The following is a 14033-nucleotide window of genomic DNA, read 5'->3' on the forward strand; positions in this document are numbered from 1 at the left end:
ACTTAAATGGATTGCCTTAGGTTCATATTATAAAGGTGTTGAAATAAATGCACACAAGCGTTTTCTACAGCTTTTATTGAGAAAATTTTTTTTCATTGTCAAATAAAAAAATACATAAGACTATAGTCTTATGTCCAAAATCTGAAAATGGTCAAAAAAAACTTTTTTCTTTTTGTGGACTTAAATGGATTGCCAATTACGTTCAAATAACAACTGTGTTGTAATAAATGAATATAAAAGCATTTTAATGTTTTTATGTGGAAAAATGTTTTTCCTTGACAAATAAAAAAATACAAAAGACTATAGTCTTATGTCCAAAATCTGAAAATGGTCAAAAAAACTTTTTTCTTTTTGTGGACTTAAATGGATTGCCAATTACGTTCAAATTACAACTGTGTTGACATTAATGAATATAAAGGCATTTTAATTTTTTTATGTGGAAAAATGTTTTTCATTGGCAAATAAAAAAATACATAAGACTATAGTCTTATGTCCAAAATCTGAAAATGGTCAAAAAAATTGTTTTTTCTTTTTGTGTACTTAAATGGATTGCCTTAGGTTCATATTATAAAGGTGTTGAAATAAATGCACACAAGCGTTTTCTACAGCTTTTATTGAGAAAAATTTTTTTCATTGGCAAATAAAAAAATACATAAGACTATAGTCTTATGTCCAAAATCTGAAAATGGTCAAAAAAAACTTTTTTCTTTTTGTGGACTTAAATGGATTGCCAATTACGTTCAAATAACAACTGTGTTGTAATAAATGAATATAAAAGCATTTTAATGTTTTTATGTGGAAAAATGTTTTTCCTTGACAAATAAAAAAATACAAAAGACTATAGTCTTATGTCCAAAATCTGAAAATAGTCAAAAAAACTTTTTTCTTTTTGTGGACTTAAATGGATTGCCAATTACGTTCAAATTACAACTGTGTTGACATTAATGAATATAAAGGCATTTTAATTTTTTTATGTGGAAAAATGTTTTTCATTGGCAAATAAAAAAATACATAAGACTATAGTCTTATGTCCAAAATCTGAAAATGGTAAAAAAAAAAAATCTTTTCTTTGTGTACTTAAATGGATTGCCTTAGGTTCATATTATAAAGGTGTTGAAATAAATGCACACAAGCGTTTTCTACAGCTTTTATTGAGAAAAATGTTTTTCATTGGCAAATAAAAAAATACATAAGACTATAGTCTTATGTCCAAAATCTGAAAATGGTCAAAAAAACGTTTTTCTTTTTGTGGACTTAAATGGATTGCCAATTACGTTCAAATAACAACTGTGTTGACATTAATGAATATAAAGGCATTTTAATGTTTTCATGTGGAAAAATGTTTTTCATTGGCAAATACAAAAATACATAAGACTATAGTCTTATGTCCAAAATCTGAAAATGGTAAAAAAAAAAAAATCTTTTCTTTGTGTACTTAAATGGATTGCCTTAGGTTCATATTATAAAGGTGTTGAAATAAATGCACACAAGCGTTTTCTACAGCTTTTATTGAGATAAATGTTTTTCATTGGCAAATAAAAAAATACATAAGACTATAGTCTTATGTCCAAAATCAGAAAATGGTCAAAAAAATTGTTTTTTCTTTTTGTGTACTTAAATGGATTGCCAATTACGTTCAAATTACAACTGTGTTGAAATAATTGCACACAAGCGTTTTCTACAGTTTTTATTGGGAAAAATGTTTTTCATCGGCAAATAAAAAAATACATAAGACTATAGTCTTATGTCCAAAATCTGAAAATGGTCAAAAAAACGTTTTTCTTTTTGTGGACTTAAATGGATTGCCTTAGGTTCATATTATAAAGGTGTTGAAATAAATGCACACAAGCGTTTTCTACAGCTTTTACTGAGAAAAATGTTTTTCATTGGCAAATAAAAAAATACATAAGACTATAGTCTTATGTCCAAAATCTGAAAATGGTAAAAAAAAAAAAATCTTTTCTTTGTGTACTTAAATGGATTGCCTTAGGTTCATATTATAAAGGTGTTGAAATAAATGCACACAAGCGTTTTCGACAGCTTTTACTGAGAAAAATGTTTTTCATTGGCAAATAAAAAAATACATAAGACTATAGTCTTATGTCCAAAATGTGAAAATGGTCAAAAAAATTGTTTTTTCTTTTTGTGTACTTAAATGGATTGCCTTAGGTTCATATTATAAAGGTGTTGAAATAAATGCACACAAGCGTTTTCTACAGCTTTTACTGAGAAAAATGTTTTTCATTGGCAAATAAAAAAATACATAAGACTATAGTCTTATGTCCAAAATCAGAAAATGGTCAAAAAAATTGTTTTTTCTTTTTGTGTACTTAAATGGATTGCCAATTACGTTCAAATTACAACTGTGTTGAAATAATTGCACACAAGCGTTTTCTACAGTTTTTATTGGGAAAAATGTTTTTCATCGGCAAATAAAAAAATACATAAGACTATAGTCTTATGTCCAAAATCTGAAAATGGTCAAAAAAATTGTTTTTTCTTTTTGTGTACTTAAATGGATTGCCTTAGGTTCATATTATAAAGGTGTTGAAATAAATGCACACAAGCGTTTTCTACAGCTTTTACTGAGAAAAATTTTTTTCATTGGCAAATAAAAAAATACATAAGACTATAGTCTTATGTCCAAAATCTGAAAATGGTCAAAAAAAACTTTTTTCTTTTTGTGGACTTAAATGGATTGCCAATTACGTTCAAATAACAACTGTGTTGTAATAAATGAATATAAAAGCATTTTAATGTTTTTATGTGGAAAAATGTTTTTCCTTGACAAATAAAAAAATACAAAAGACTATAGTCTTATGTCCAAAATCTGAAAATAGTCAAAAAAACTTTTTTCTTTTTGTGGACTTAAATGGATTGCCAATTACGTTCAAATTACAACTGTGTTGACATTAATGAATATAAAGGCATTTTAATTTTTTTATGTGGAAAAATGTTTTTCATTGGCAAATAAAAAAATACATAAGACTATAGTCTTATGTCCAAAATCTGAAAATGGTAAAAAAAAAAAATCTTTTCTTTGTGTACTTAAATGGATTGCCTTAGGTTCATATTATAAAGGTGTTGAAATAAATGCACACAAGCGTTTTCTACAGCTTTTATTGAGAAAAATGTTTTTCATTGGCAAATAAAAAAATACATAAGACTATAGTCTTATGTCCAAAATCTGAAAATGGTCAAAAAAACGTTTTTCTTTTTGTGGACTTAAATGGATTGCCAATTACGTTCAAATAACAACTGTGTTGACATTAATGAATATAAAGGCATTTTAATGTTTTCATGTGGAAAAATGTTTTTCATTGGCAAATACAAAAATACATAAGACTATAGTCTTATGTCCAAAATCTGAAAATGGTAAAAAAAAAAAAATCTTTTCTTTGTGTACTTAAATGGATTGCCTTAGGTTCATATTATAAAGGTGTTGAAATAAATGCACACAAGCGTTTTCTACAGCTTTTATTGAGATAAATGTTTTTCATTGGCAAATAAAAAAATACATAAGACTATAGTCTTATGTCCAAAATCAGAAAATGGTCAAAAAAATTGTTTTTTCTTTTTGTGTACTTAAATGGATTGCCAATTACGTTCAAATTACAACTGTGTTGAAATAATTGCACACAAGCGTTTTCTACAGTTTTTATTGGGAAAAATGTTTTTCATCGGCAAATAAAAAAATACATAAGACTATAGTCTTATGTCCAAAATCTGAAAATGGTCAAAAAAACGTTTTTCTTTTTGTGGACTTAAATGGATTGCCTTAGGTTCATATTATAAAGGTGTTGAAATAAATGCACACAAGCGTTTTCTACAGCTTTTACTGAGAAAAATATTTTTCATTGGCAAATAAAAAAATACATAAGACTATAGTCTTATGTCCAAAATCTGAAAATGGTAAAAAAAAAAAAATCTTTTCTTTGTGTACTTAAATGGATTGCCTTAGGTTCATATTATAAAGGTGTTGAAATAAATGCACACAAGCGTTTTCGACAGCTTTTACTGAGAAAAATGTTTTTCATTGGCAAATAAAAAAATACATAAGACTATAGTCTTATGTCAAAAATGTGAAAATGGTCAAAAAAATTGTTTTTTCTTTTTGTGTACTTAAATGGATTGCCTTAGGTTCATATTATAAAGGTGTTGAAATAAATGCACACAAGCGTTTTCTACAGCTTTTACTGAGAAAAATGTTTTTCATTGGCAAATAAAAAAATACATAAGACTATAGTCTTATGTCCAAAATCTGAAAATGGTAAAAAAAAAAAAATATTTTCTTTGTGTACTTAAATGGATTGCCTTAGGTTCATACTGTAAGGGTGTTGAAATAAATGCACACAAGCGTTTTCTACAGCTTTTACTGAGAAAAATGTTTTTCATTGGCAAATAAAAAAATACATAAGACTATAGTCTTATGTCCAAAATCTGAAAATGGTAAAAAAAAAAAAATCTTTTCTTTGTGTACTTAAATGGATTGCCTTAGGTTCATATTATAAAGGTGTTGAAATAAATGCACACAAGCGTTTTCTACAGCTTTTACTGAGAAAAATGTTTTTCATTGGCAAATAAAAAAATACATAAGACTATAGTCTTATGTCCAAAATCTGAAAATGGTAAAAAAAAAAGAATATTTTCTTTGTGTACTTAAATGGATTGCCTTAGGTTCATATTATAAAGGTGTTGAAATAAATGCACACAAGCGTTTTCTACAGCTTTTATTGAGATAAATGTTTTTCATTGGCAAATGAAAATATACATAAGACTATAGTCTTATGTCCAAAATCAGAAAATGGTCAAAAAAATTGTTTTTTCTTTTTGTGTACTTAAATGGATTGCCAATTACGTTCAAATTACAACTGTGTTGAAATAATTGCACACAAGCGTTTTCTACAGTTTTTATTGGGAAAAATGTTTTTCATCGGCAAATAAAAATATACATAAGACTATAGTCTTATGTCCAAAATCTGAAAATGGTCAAAAAAACGTTTTTCTTTTTGTGGACTTAAATGGATTGCCAATTACGTTCAAATAACAACTGTGTTGACATTAATGAATATAAAGGCATTTTAATGTTTTCATGTGGAAAAATGTTTTTCATTGGCAAATACAAATATACATAAGACTATAGTCTTATGTCCAAAATCTGAAAATGGTCAAAAAAAAAAAATCTTTTCTTTGTGTACTTAAATGGATTGCCAATTACGTTCAAATTACAACTGTGTTGAAATAAATGCACACAAGCGTTTTCTACAGTTTTTTTTGGGAAAAATGTTTTTCATTGGCAAATAAAAAAATACATAAGACTATAGTCTTATGTCCAAAATCTGAAAATTGTCAAAAAAATTTTTTTTTCTTTTTGTGTACTTAAATGGATTGCAAATTACGTTCAAATTACAACTGTGTTGAAATAAATGCACACAAGCGTTTTCTACAGTTTTTATTGAGAAAAATATTTTTCATTGGCAAATAAAAAAATACATAAGACTATAGTCTTATGTCCAAAATCAGAAAATGGTCAAAAAATTGTTTTTTTCTTTTTGTGGACTTAAATGGATTGCCAATTACGTTCAAATTACAACTGTGTTGACATTAATGAATATGAAGGCATTTTAATGTTTTTATGTGGAAAAATGTTTTTCCTTGGCAAATAAAAAAATACATAAGACTATAGTCTTATGTCCAAAATCTGAAAATGGTAAAAAAAAAAAAATCTTTTCTTTGTGTACTTAAATGGATTGCCTTAGGTTCATATTATAAAGGTGTTGAAATAAATGCACACAAGCGTTTTCTACAGCTTTTACTGAGAAAAATGTTTTTCATTGGCAAATAAAAAAATACATAAGACTATAGTCTTATGTCCAAAATCTGAAAATGGTAAAAAAAAAATAATATTTTCTTTGTGTACTTAAATGGATTGCCTTAGGTTCATATTATAAAGGTGTTGAAATAAATGCACACAAGCGTTTTCTACAGCTTTTATTGAGATAAATGTTTTTCATTGGCAAATAAAAATATACATAAGACTATAGTCTTATGTCCAAAATCAGAAAATGGTCAAAAAAATTGTTTTTTCTTTTTGTGTACTTAAATGGATTGCCTTAGGTTCATATTATAAAGGTGTTGAAATAAATGCACACAAGCGTTTTCTACAGCTTTTATTGAGAAAAATGTTTTTCATTGGCAAATAAAAAAATACATAAGACTATAGTCTTATGTCCAAAATCTGAAAATGGTCAAAAAAACGTTTTTCTTTTTGTGGACTTAAATGGATTGCCAATTACGTTCAAATAACAACTGTGTTGACATTAATGAATATAAAGGCATTTTAATGTTTTCATGTGGAAAAATGTTTTTCATTGGCAAATACAAAAATACATAAGACTATAGTCTTATGTCCAAAATCTGAAAATGGTAAAAAAAAAAAAATCTTTTCTTTGTGTACTTAAATGGATTGCCAATTACGTTCAAATTACAACTGTGTTGAAATAAATGCACACAAGCGTTTTCTACAGTTTTTATTGGGAAAAATGTTTTTCATTGGCAAATAAAAAAATACATAAGACTATAGTCTTATGTCCAAAATCAGAAAATGGTCAAAAAATTGTTTTTTTCTTTTTGTGGACTTAAATGGATTGCCAATTACGTTCAAATTACAACTGTGTTGACATTAATGAATATGAAGGCATTTTAATGTTTTTATGTGGAAAAATGTTTTTCCTTGGCAAATAAAAAAATACATAAGACTATAGTCTTATGTCCAAAATCTGAAAATGGTCAAAAAAACGTTTTTCTTTTTGTGGACTTAAATGGATTGCCAATTACGTTCAAATAACAACTGTGTTGACATTAATGAATATAAAGGCATTTTAATGTTTTCATGTGGAAAAATGTTTTTCATTGGCAAATACAAAAATACATAAGACTATAGTCTTATGTCCAAAATCTGAAAATGGTAAAAAAAAAAAAATCTTTTCTTTGTGTACTTAAATGGATTGCCTTAGGTTCATATTATAAAGGTGTTGAAATAAATGCACACAAGCGTTTTCTACAGCTTTTATTGAGATAAATGTTTTTCATTGGCAAATAAAAAAATACATAAGACTATAGTCTTATGTCCAAAATCAGAAAATGGTCAAAAAAATTGTTTTTTCTTTTTGTGTACTTAAATGGATTGCCAATTACGTTCAAATTACAACTGTGTTGAAATAATTGCACACAAGCGTTTTCTACAGTTTTTATTGGGAAAAATGTTTTTCATCGGCAAATAAAAAAATACATAAGACTATAGTCTTATGTCCAAAATCTGAAAATGGTCAAAAAAACGTTTTTCTTTTTGTGGACTTAAATGGATTGCCTTAGGTTCATATTATAAAGGTGTTGAAATAAATGCACACAAGCGTTTTCTACAGCTTTTACTGAGAAAAATATTTTTCATTGGCAAATAAAAAAATACATAAGACTATAGTCTTATGTCCAAAATCTGAAAATGGTAAAAAAAAAAAAATCTTTTCTTTGTGTACTTAAATGGATTGCCTTAGGTTCATATTATAAAGGTGTTGAAATAAATGCACACAAGCGTTTTCGACAGCTTTTACTGAGAAAAATGTTTTTCATTGGCAAATAAAAAAATACATAAGACTATAGTCTTATGTCAAAAATGTGAAAATGGTCAAAAAAATTGTTTTTTCTTTTTGTGTACTTAAATGGATTGCCTTAGGTTCATATTATAAAGGTGTTGAAATAAATGCACACAAGCGTTTTCTACAGCTTTTACTGAGAAAAATGTTTTTCATTGGCAAATAAAAAAATACATAAGACTATAGTCTTATGTCCAAAATCTGAAAATGGTAAAAAAAAAAAAATATTTTCTTTGTGTACTTAAATGGATTGCCTTAGGTTCATACTGTAAGGGTGTTGAAATAAATGCACACAAGCGTTTTCTACAGCTTTTACTGAGAAAAATGTTTTTCATTGGCAAATAAAAAAATACATAAGACTATAGTCTTATGTCCAAAATCTGAAAATGGTAAAAAAAAAAAAATCTTTTCTTTGTGTACTTAAATGGATTGCCTTAGGTTCATATTATAAAGGTGTTGAAATAAATGCACACAAGCGTTTTCTACAGCTTTTACTGAGAAAAATGTTTTTCATTGGCAAATAAAAAAATACATAAGACTATAGTCTTATGTCCAAAATCTGAAAATGGTAAAAAAAAAAGAATATTTTCTTTGTGTACTTAAATGGATTGCCTTAGGTTCATATTATAAAGGTGTTGAAATAAATGCACACAAGCGTTTTCTACAGCTTTTATTGAGATAAATGTTTTTCATTGGCAAATGAAAATATACATAAGACTATAGTCTTATGTCCAAAATCAGAAAATGGTCAAAAAAATTGTTTTTTCTTTTTGTGTACTTAAATGGATTGCCAATTACGTTCAAATTACAACTGTGTTGAAATAATTGCACACAAGCGTTTTCTACAGTTTTTATTGGGAAAAATGTTTTTCATCGGCAAATAAAAATATACATAAGACTATAGTCTTATGTCCAAAATCTGAAAATGGTCAAAAAAACGTTTTTCTTTTTGTGGACTTAAATGGATTGCCAATTACGTTCAAATAACAACTGTGTTGACATTAATGAATATAAAGGCATTTTAATGTTTTCATGTGGAAAAATGTTTTTCATTGGCAAATACAAATATACATAAGACTATAGTCTTATGTCCAAAATCTGAAAATGGTCAAAAAAAAAAAATCTTTTCTTTGTGTACTTAAATGGATTGCCAATTACGTTCAAATTACAACTGTGTTGAAATAAATGCACACAAGCGTTTTCTACAGTTTTTTTTGGGAAAAATGTTTTTCATTGGCAAATAAAAAAATACATAAGACTATAGTCTTATGTCCAAAATCTGAAAATTGTCAAAAAAAATTTTTTTTCTTTTTGTGTACTTAAATGGATTGCAAATTACGTTCAAATTACAACTGTGTTGAAATAAATGCACACAAGCGTTTTCTACAGTTTTTATTGAGAAAAATATTTTTCATTGGCAAATAAAAAAATACATAAGACTATAGTCTTATGTCCAAAATCAGAAAATGGTCAAAAAATTGTTTTTTTCTTTTTGTGGACTTAAATGGATTGCCAATTACGTTCAAATTACAACTGTGTTGACATTAATGAATATGAAGGCATTTTAATGTTTTTATGTGGAAAAATGTTTTTCCTTGGCAAATAAAAAAATACATAAGACTATAGTCTTATGTCCAAAATCTGAAAATGGTAAAAAAAAAAAAATCTTTTCTTTGTGTACTTAAATGGATTGCCTTAGGTTCATATTATAAAGGTGTTGAAATAAATGCACACAAGCGTTTTCTACAGCTTTTACTGAGAAAAATGTTTTTCATTGGCAAATAAAAAAATACATAAGACTATAGTCTTATGTCCAAAATCTGAAAATGGTAAAAAAAAAATAATATTTTCTTTGTGTACTTAAATGGATTGCCTTAGGTTCATATTATAAAGGTGTTGAAATAAATGCACACAAGCGTTTTCTACAGCTTTTATTGAGATAAATGTTTTTCATTGGCAAATAAAAATATACATAAGACTATAGTCTTATGTCCAAAATCAGAAAATGGTCAAAAAAATTGTTTTTTCTTTTTGTGTACTTAAATGGATTGCCTTAGGTTCATATTATAAAGGTGTTGAAATAAATGCACACAAGCGTTTTCTACAGCTTTTATTGAGAAAAATGTTTTTCATTGGCAAATAAAAAAATACATAAGACTATAGTCTTATGTCCAAAATCTGAAAATGGTCAAAAAAACGTTTTTCTTTTTGTGGACTTAAATGGATTGCCAATTACGTTCAAATAACAACTGTGTTGACATTAATGAATATAAAGGCATTTTAATGTTTTCATGTGGAAAAATGTTTTTCATTGGCAAATACAAAAATACATAAGACTATAGTCTTATGTCCAAAATCTGAAAATGGTAAAAAAAAAAAAATCTTTTCTTTGTGTACTTAAATGGATTGCCAATTACGTTCAAATTACAACTGTGTTGAAATAAATGCACACAAGCGTTTTCTACAGTTTTTATTGGGAAAAATGTTTTTCATTGGCAAATAAAAAAATACATAAGACTATAGTCTTATGTCCAAAATCAGAAAATGGTCAAAAAATTGTTTTTTTCTTTTTGTGGACTTAAATGGATTGCCAATTACGTTCAAATTACAACTGTGTTGACATTAATGAATATGAAGGCATTTTAATGTTTTTATGTGGAAAAATGTTTTTCCTTGGCAAATAAAAAAATACATAAGACTATAGTCTTATGTCCAAAATCAGAAAATGGTCAAAAAATTGTTTTTTTCTTTTTGTGTACTTAAATGGATTGCAAATTACGTTCAAATTACAACTGCGTTGAAATAAATGCACACAAGCGTTTTCTACAGCTTTTATTGAGAAAAATGTTTTTTATTTGCAAATAAAAAAATACATAAGACTATAGTATTATGTCCAAAATCCGAAAATGGTCAAAAAAACGTTTTTCTTTTTGTGGACTTAAATGGATTGCCAATTACGTTCAAATAACAATGTGTTGACATTAATGAATATAAAGGCATTTTAATGTTTTCATGTGGAAAAATGTTTTTCATTGGCAAATACAAAAATACATAAGACTATAGTCTTATGTCCAAAATCTGAAAATGGTAAAAAAAAAAAAATCTTTTCTTTGTGTACTTAAATGGATTGCCAATTACGTTCAAATTACAACTGTGTTGAAATAAATGCACACAAGCGTTTTCTACAGTTTTTATTGGGAAAAATGTTTTTCATTGGCAAATAAAAAAATACATAAGACTATAGTCTTATGTCCAAAATCTAAAAATTGTCAAAAAAAAATTTTTTTCTTTTTGTGTACTTAAATGGATTGCAAATTACGTTCAAATTACAACTGTGTTGAAATAAATGCACACAAGCGTTTTCTACAGTTTTTATTGAGAAAAATGTTTTTCATTGGCAAATAAAAAAATACATAAGACTATAGTCTTATGTCCAAAATCTGAAAATTGTCAAAAAAAAAATTTTTTCTTTTTGTGTACTTAAATGGATTGCAAATTACGTTCAAATTACAACTGTGTTGAAATAAATGCACACAAGCGTTTTCTACAGTTTTTATTGAGAAAAATGTTTTTCATTGGCAAATAAAAAAATACATAAGACTATAGTCTTATGTCCAAAATCAGAAAATGGTCAAAAAATTGTTTTTTTCTTTTTGTGGACTTAAATGGATTGCCAATTACGTTCAAATTACAACTGTGTTGACATTAATGAATATGAAGGCATTTTAATGTTTTTATGTGGAAAAATGTTTTTCCTTGGCAAATAAAAAAATACATAAGACTATAGTCTTATGTCCAAAATCTGAAAATGGTCAAAAAATTATTTTTTACTTTTTGTGTACTTTAATGGATTGCCAATTACGTTCAAATTACAACTGTGTTGAAATAAATGCACACAAGCGTTTTCTACAGTTTTTATTGAGAAAAATGTTTTTCATTGGCAAATAAAAAAATACATAAGACTATAGTCTTATGTCCAAAATCAGAAAATGGTCAAAAAATTGTTTTTTTCTTTTTGTGGACTTAAATGGATTGCCAATTACGTTCAAATTACAACTGTGTTGACATTAATGAATATGAAGGCATTTTAATGTTTTTATGTGGAAAAATGTTTTTCCTTGGCAAATAAAAAAATACATAAGACTATAGTCTTATGTCCAAAATCTGAAAATGGTCAAAAAATTATTGTTTACTTTTTGTGTACTTTAATGGATTGCCAATTACGTTCAAATTACAACTGTGTTGAAATAAATGCACACAAGCGTTTTCTACAGCTTTTATTGAGAAAAATGTTTTTCATTGGCAAATAAAAAAATACATAAGACTATAGTCTTATGTCCAAAATCTGAAAATGGTCAAAAAAACGTTTTTCTTTTTGTGGACTTAAATGGATTGCCAATTACGTTCAAATTACAACTGTGTTGAAATAAATGCACACAAGCGTTTTCTACAGTGTTTATTGGGAAAAATGTTTTTCATTGGCAAATAAAAATATACATAAGACTATAGTCTTATGTCCAAAATCTGAAAATGGTCAAAAAAATTGTTTTTTCTTTTTGTGTACTTAAATGGATTGCCTTAGGTTCATATTATAAAGGTGTTGAAATAAATGCACACAAGCGTTTTCTACAGCTTTTATTGAGAAAAATGTTTTTCATTGGCAAATAAAAAAATACATAAGACTATAGTCTTATGTCCAAAATCTGAAAATGGTCAAAAAAAACGTTTTTCTTTTTGTGGACTTAAATGGATTGCCAATTACGTTCAAATAACAACTGTGTTGACATTAATGAATATAAAGGCATTTTAATGTTTTCATGTGGAAAAATGTTTTTCATTGGCAAATAAAAAAATACATAAGACTATAGTCTTATGTCCAAAATCTGAAAATGGTCAAAAAAATTGTTTTTTCTTTTTGTGTACTTAAATGGATTGCAAATTACGTTCATATTATAAAGGTGTTGAAATAAATGCACACAAGCGTTTTCTACAGTTTTTATTGGGAAAAATGTTTTTCATTGGCAAATAAAAATATACATAAGACTATAGTCTTATGTCCAAAATCAGAAAATGGTCAAAAAAATTGTTTTTTCTTTTTGTGTACTTAAATGGATTGCCAATTACGTTCAAATTACAACTGTGTTGAAATAATTGCACACAAGCGTTTTCTACAGTTTTTATTGGGAAAAATGTTTTTCATTGGCAAATAAAAAAATACATAAGACTATAGTCTTATGTCCAAAATCAGAAAATGGTCAAAAAAATTGTTTTTTCTTTTTGTGGACTTAAATGGATTGCCAATTACGTTCAAATTACAACTGTGTTGACATTAATGAATATGAAGGCATTTTAATGTTTTTATGTGGAAAAATGTTTTTCCTTGGCAAATAAAAAAATACATAAGACTATAGTCTTATGTCCAAAATCTGAAAATGGTCAAAAAATTATTTTTTACTTTTTGTGTACTTTAATGGATTGCCAATTACGTTCAAATTACAACTGTGTTGAAATAAATGCACACAAGCGTTTTCTACAGCTTTTATTGAGAAAAATGTTTTTCATTGGCAAATAAAAAAATACATAAGACTATAGTCTTATGTCCAAAATCTGAAAATGGTCAAAAAAACGTTTTTCTTTTTGTGGACTTAAATGGATTGCCAATTACGTTCAAATAACAACTGTGTTGACATTAATGAATATAAAGGCATTTTAATGTTTTCATGTGGAAAAATGTTTTTCATTGGCAAATACAAAAATACATAAGACTATAGTCTTATGTCCAAAATCTGAAAATGGTAAAAAAAAAAAAAATCTTTTCTTTGTGTACTTAAATGGATTGCCAATTACGTTCAAATTACAACTGTGTTGAAATAAATGCACACAAGCGTTTTCTACAGTGTTTATTGGGAAAAATGTTTTTCATTGGCAAATAAAAATATACATAAGACTATAGTCTTATGTCCAAAATCAGAAAATGGTCAAAAAATTGTTTTTTTCTTTTTGTGGACTTAAATGGATTGCCAATTACGTTCAAATTACAACTGTGTTGACATTAATGAATATGAAGGCATTTTAATGTTTTTATGTGGAAAAATGTTTTTCCTTGGCAAATAAAAAAATACATAAGACTATAGTCTTATGTCCAAAATCTGAAAATGGTCAAAAAATTATTTTTTACTTTTTGTGTACTTTAATGGATTGCCAATTACGTTCAAATTACAACTGTGTTGAAATAAATGAATATAAAGGCATTTTAATGTTTTCATGTGGAAAAATGTTTTTCATTGGCAAATAAAAAAATACATAAGACTATAGTCTTATGTCCAAAATCTGAAAATGGTCAAAAAAATTGTTTTTTCTTTTTGTGTACTTAAATGGATT

The sequence above is a fragment of the Conger conger genome, chromosome 15, assembly GCF_963514075.1.
Source record: "Conger conger chromosome 15, fConCon1.1, whole genome shotgun sequence".
Lineage (NCBI taxonomy): Eukaryota > Metazoa > Chordata > Actinopteri > Anguilliformes > Congridae > Conger > Conger conger.